This window comes from Ursus arctos, unplaced genomic scaffold (genome assembly GCF_023065955.2).
Source record: "Ursus arctos isolate Adak ecotype North America unplaced genomic scaffold, UrsArc2.0 scaffold_9, whole genome shotgun sequence".
Taxonomy (NCBI): domain Eukaryota; kingdom Metazoa; phylum Chordata; class Mammalia; order Carnivora; family Ursidae; genus Ursus; species Ursus arctos.
In genome coordinates, this window is record NW_026623111.1 from 83,177,867 (window position 1) to 83,183,919 (window position 6,053).

Consider the following 6,053-nt stretch of genomic DNA (forward strand, 5'->3'; position numbering starts at 1 on the left):
CCTCGTCCCTGTGCTTTGTGGAGCCGGGGGGACACCCGAGGCCCACGGCCCTGTGACCACTTTGCAAAAAGCCAGCTTCCCACGGAAACAGTTTTCCTGAGGTGCAGACCCTCTCACAAGTGGTTGTGGCAAGGAAAAGCAAATGCCCTCCACTTCTCTGGAAGAAACCACAGTGCCCAGCCATGTTCTAAGCCCTCCCATCCTCCCTGGGCTTCTGGCAGCAGGAGTGAAAAGAGAGGAGCAGAGCACTGGGACCCGTTTGACAAAAACAGGCTTCCCACGGGAAAGTCTTTCTCCACGTGCAGACATGCTCCCAGGTGCCTGTGGCAAGGGGAAGGAAATGCCATACACTGACCTGGAAGAGACCACAGGGCCCAGGCACAGTCTGAACCCTTCCCTCAACCCGGCAGTTTTGCTAGCAGGAGTTCAACACCAACGAACACAGCCCGGAGACCCGTGAGGCAAAAACGGCTTCCGACGAACAATAGGCGCTCGCTGTGGAAAACCTATCCCAAGTGGGGGTAGCCAGCTCAACAAAATGCCACACACCCAGGTGTAAGAAACAACATTGCCCAGGCATGGTCTAAGCCCCTCACCTCGTCCCTGTGCTTTGGGGAGCCGGAGGAACACCCGAGGCCCACGGCCCTGAGACCCCTTTTCAAAAAGCCGGCTTCCCACGGAAACAGTTTTCCTGAGGTGCAGACCCTTTCCCAAGTGGTTGTGGCAAGGTAAAGCAAATGCCCTCCATTTCTCTGGAAGAAACCACAGTGCCCAGCCATGTTCTAAGCCCTCCCATCCTCCCTGGGCTTCTGGCAGCAGGAGTGAAAAGAGAGGAGCAGAGCACTGGGACCCGTTTGACAAAAACCGGCTTCCCACGGGAAAGTCTTTCTCCACGTGCAGACATGCTCCCAGGTGCCTGTGGCAAGGGGAAGGAAATGCCATACACTGACCTGGAAGAGACCACAGGGCCCAGGCACAGTCTAAACACTTCCCTCAACCAGGCAGTTTTGCTAGCAGGAGTTCAACCCCAACGAACACAGCCCGGAGACCCGTGAGGCAAAAACGGCTTCCGACGAACAATAGGCGCTCGCTGTGGAAAACCTATCCCAAGTGGGGGTAGCCAGCTCAACAAAATGCCACACACCCAGGTGTAAGAAACAACATTGCCCAGCGATGGTCTAAGCCCCTCACCTCGTCCCTGTGCTTTGTGGAGCCGGGGGGACACCCGAGGCCCACGGCCCTGTGACCACTTTGCAAAAAGCCAGCTTCCCACGGAAACAGTTTTCCTGAGGTGCAGACCCTCTCACAAGTGGTTGTGGCAAGGAAAAGCAAATGCCCTCCACTTCTCTGGAAGAAACCACAGTGCCCAGCCATGTTCTAAGCCCTCCCATCCTCCCTGGGCTTCTGGCAGCAGGAGTGAAAAGAGAGGAGCAGAGCACTGGGACCCGTTTGACAAAAACAGGCTTCCCACGGGAAAGTCTTTCTCCACGTGCAGACATGCTCCCAGGTGCCTGTGGCAAGGGGAAGGAAATGCCATACACTGACCTGGAAGAGACCACAGGGCCCAGGCACAGTCTGAACCCTTCCCTCAACCCGGCGGTTTTGCTAGCAGGCGTTCAAACCCAACGAACACAGCACAGAGACCCCTGGGGCAAAAACGGCTTCCGACGAACAAGAGGTGCTTGCTGTGAAACACCTATCCCAAGTGGGGGTAGCCAGCTCAACAAAATCCACACACCCAGGTGTAAGAAACAACATTGCCCAGGCATGGTCTAAGCCCCTCACCTCGTCCCTGTGCTTTGGGGAGCCGGAGGGACACCCGAGGCCAACGGCCCTGAGACCCCTTTGCAAAAAGCCGGCTTCCCACGGAAACAGTTTTCCTGAGGTGCAGACCCTCTCACAAGTGGTTGTGGCAAGGTAAAGCAAATGCCCTCCACTTCTCTGGAAGAAACCGCAGTGCCCAGCCATGTTCTAAGCCCTCCCATCTTCCCTGGGCTTCTGGCAGCAGGAGTGAAAAGAGAGGAGCAGAGCACTGGGACCCGTTTGACAAAAACCGGCTTCCCACGGGAAAGTCTTTCTCCACGTGCAGACATGCTCCCAGGTGCCTGTGGGAAGGGGAAGGAAATGCCATACACTGACCTGGAAGAGACCACAGGGCCCAGCCACAGTCTGAACCCTTCCCACAACCCGTCGGTTTTGCTAGCAGGAGTTCAACCCCAACGAACAAAGCCCAGAACCCCTGGGGCAAAAACGGCTTCCGACGAACAATAGGTGCTTGCTGTGGAACACCTATCCCAAGTGGGGGTAACCAGCTCAACAAAATGCCACACACCCAGGTGTAAGAAACAACATTGCCCAGGCATGGTCTAAGCCCCTCACCTCGTCCCTGTGCTTTGGGGAGCCGGAGGGGCACCCGAGGCCCACGGCCCTGAGACCCCTTTGCAAAAAGCCGGCTTCCCACGGAAACAGTTTTCCTGAGGTGCAGACCCTCTCACAAGTGGTTGTGGCAAGGTAAAGCAAATGCCCTCCACTTCTCTGGAAGAAACCGCAGTGCCCAGCCATGTTCTAAGCCCTCCCATCTTCCCTGGGCTTCTGGCAGCAGGAGTGAAAAGAGAGGAGCAGAGCACAGGGACCCGTTTGACAAAAACCGGCTTCCCACCGGAAAGTCTTTCTCCACGTGCAGACATGCTCCCAGGTGCCTGTGGCAAGGGGAAGGAAATGCCATACACTGACCTGGAAGAGACCACAGGGCCCAGGCACAGTCTGAACCCTTCCCTCAACCCGGCAGTTTTGCTAGCAGGAGTTCAACACCAACGAACACAGCCCGGAGACCCGTGAGGCAAAAACGGCTTCCGACGAACAATAGGCGCTCGCTGTGGAAAACCTATCCCAAGTGGGGGTAGCCAGCTCAACAAAATGCCACACACCCAGGTGTAAGAAACAACATTGCCCAGCGATGGTCTAAGCCCCTCACCTCGTCCCTGTGCTTTGGGGAGCCGGAGGGACACCCGAGGCCCACGGCCCTGAGACCCCTTTGCAAAAAGCCGGCTTCCCACGGAAACAGTTTTCCTGAGGTGCAGACCCTCTCACAAGTGGTTGTGGCAAGGTAAAGCAAATGCCCTCCACTTCTCTGGAAGAAACCACAGTGCCCAGCCATGTTCTAAACCCTCCCATCCTCCCTGGGCTTCTGGCAGCAGGAGTGAAAAGAGAGGAGCAGAGCACTGGGACCCGTTTGACAAAAACCGGCTTCCCACGGGAAAGTCTTTCTCCACCTGCAGACATGCTCCCAGGTGCCTGTGGCAAGGGGAAGGAAATGCCATACACTGACCTGGAAGAGACCACAGGGCCCAGGCACAGTCTGAACCCTTCCCTCAACCCGGCGGTGTTGCTAGCAGGCGTTCGAACCCAACGAACACAGCCCAGAGACCCCTGTGGCAAAAACGGCTTCCGACGAACAATAGGTGCTTGCTGTGGAACACCTATCCCAAGTGGGGGTAGCCAGCTCAACAAAATCCAACACCCAGGTGTAAGAAACAACATTGCCCAGGCATGGTCTAAGCCCCTCACCTCGTCCCTGTGCTTTGGGGAGCCGGAGGGACACCCGAGGCCCACGGCCCTGAGACCCCTTTGCAAAAAGCCGGCTTCCCACGGAAACAGTTTTCCTGAGGTGCAGACCCTCTCACAAGTGGTTGTGGCAAGGTAAAGCAAATGCCCTCCACTTCTCTGGAAGAAACCGCAGTGCCCAGCCATGTTCTAAGCCCTCCCATCTTCCCTGGGCTTCTGGCAGCAGGAGTGAAAAGAGAGGAGCAGAGCACTGGGACCCGTTTGACAAAAACCGGCTTCCCACCGGAAAGTCTTTCTCCACGTGCAGATATGCTCCCAGGTGCCTGTGGCAAGGGGAAGGAAATGCCATACACTGACCTGGAAGAGACCACAGGGCCCAGGCACAGTCTGAACCCTTCCCTCAACCCGGCGGTTTTGCTAGCAGGAGTTCAACCCCAACGAACACAGCCCGGAGACCCGTGAGGCAAAAACGGCTTCCGACGAACAATAGGCGTTCGCTGTGCAAAACCTATCCCAACTGGGGGTAGCCAGCTCAACAAAATGCCACACACCCAGGTGTAAGAAACAACATTGCCCAGCGATGGTCTAAGCCCCTCACCTCGTCCCTGTGCTTTGGGGAGCCGGAGGGACACCCGAGGCCCACGGCCCTGAGACCCCTTTGCAAAAAGCCGGCTTCCCACGGAAACAGTTTTCCTGAGGTGCAGACCCTCTCACAAGTGGTTGTGGCAAGGTAAAGCAAATGCCCTCCACTTCTCTGGAAGAAACCGCAGTGCCCAGCCATGTTCTAAGCCCTCCCATCTTCCCTGGGCTTCTGGCAGCAGGAGTGAAAAGAGAGGAGCAGAGCACTGGGACCCGTTTGACAAAAACCGGCTTCCCACCGGAAAGTCTTTCTCCACGTGCAGATATGCTCCCAGGTGCCTGTGGCAAGGGGAAGGAAATGCCATACACTGACCTGGAAGAGACCACAGGGCCCAGGCACAGTCTGAACCCTTCCCTCAACCCGGCGGTTTTGCTAGCAGGAGTTCAACCCCAACGAACACAGCCCGGAGACCCGTGAGGCAAAAACGGCTTCCGACGAACAATAGGCGTTCGCTGTGCAAAACCTATCCCAACTGGGGGTAGCCAGCTCAACAAAATGCCACACACCCAGGTGTAAGAAACAACATTGCCCAGCGATGGTCTAAGCCCCTCACCTCGTCCCTGTGCTTTGGGGAGCCGGAGGGACACCCGAGGCCCACGGCCCTGAGACCCCTTTGCAAAAAGCCAGCTTCCCAAGGAAACTGTTTTCCTGAGGTGCAGACCCTCTCACAAGTGGTTGTGGCAAGGTAAAGCAAATGCCCTCCACTTCTCTGGAAGAAACCACAGTGCCAAGCCATGTTCTAAGCCCTCCCATCCTCCGTGGGCTTCTGGCAGCAGGAGTGAAAAGAGAGGAGCAGAGCACTGGGACCCGTTTGACAAAAACCGGCTTCCCACGGGAAAGTCTTTCTCCACATGCAGACATGCTCCGAGGTGCCTGTGGCAAGGGGAAGGAAATGCCATACACTGACCTGGAAGAGACCACAGGGCCCAGGCACAGTCTGAAACCTTCCCTCAACCCGGCGGATTTGCTAGCAGGAGTTCAAACCCAACGAACGCAGCCCAGAGACCCCTGGGGCAAAAACGGCTTCCGACGTACAATGGGTGCTGGCTGTGGAACACCTATCCCAAGTGGGGGTAGCCAGCTCAACAAAATCCACACACCCAGGTGTAAGAAACAACATTGCCCAGGCATGGTCTAAGCCCCTCACCTCGTCCCTGTGCTTTGGGGAGCCGGAGGGACACCCGAGGCCCACGGCCCTGAGACCCCTTTTCAAAAAGCCGGCTTCCCACGGAAACAGTTTTCCTGAGGTGCAGACCCTCTCACAAGCGGTTGTGGCAAGGTAAAGCAAATGCCCTCCACTTCTCTAGAAGAAACCGCAGTGCCCAGCCATGTTCTAAGCCCTCCCATCTTCCCTGGGCTTCTGGCAGCAGGAGTGAAAAGAGAGGAGCAGAGCACTGGGATCCGTTTGACAAAAACCGGCTTCCCACCGGAAAGTCTTTCTCCACGTGCAGACATGCTCCCAGGTGCCTGTGGGAAGGGGAAGGAAATGCCATACACTGACCTGGAAGAGACCACAGGGCCCAGGCACAGTCTGAACCCTTCCCTCAACCCGGCAGTTTTGCTAGCAGGAGTTCAACACCAACGAACACAGCCCGGAGACCCGTGAGGCAAAAACGGCTTCCGACGAACAATAGGCGCTCGCTGTGGAAAACCTATCCCAAGTGGGGGTAGCCAGCTCAACAAAATGCCACACACCAAGGTGTAAGAAACAACATTGCCCAGGCATGGTCTAAGCCCCTCACCTCGTCCCTGTGCTTTGGGGAGCCGGAGGAACACCCGAGGCCCACGGCCCTGAGACCCCTTTTCAAAAAGCCGGCTTCCCACGGAAACAGTTTTCCTGAGGTGCAGA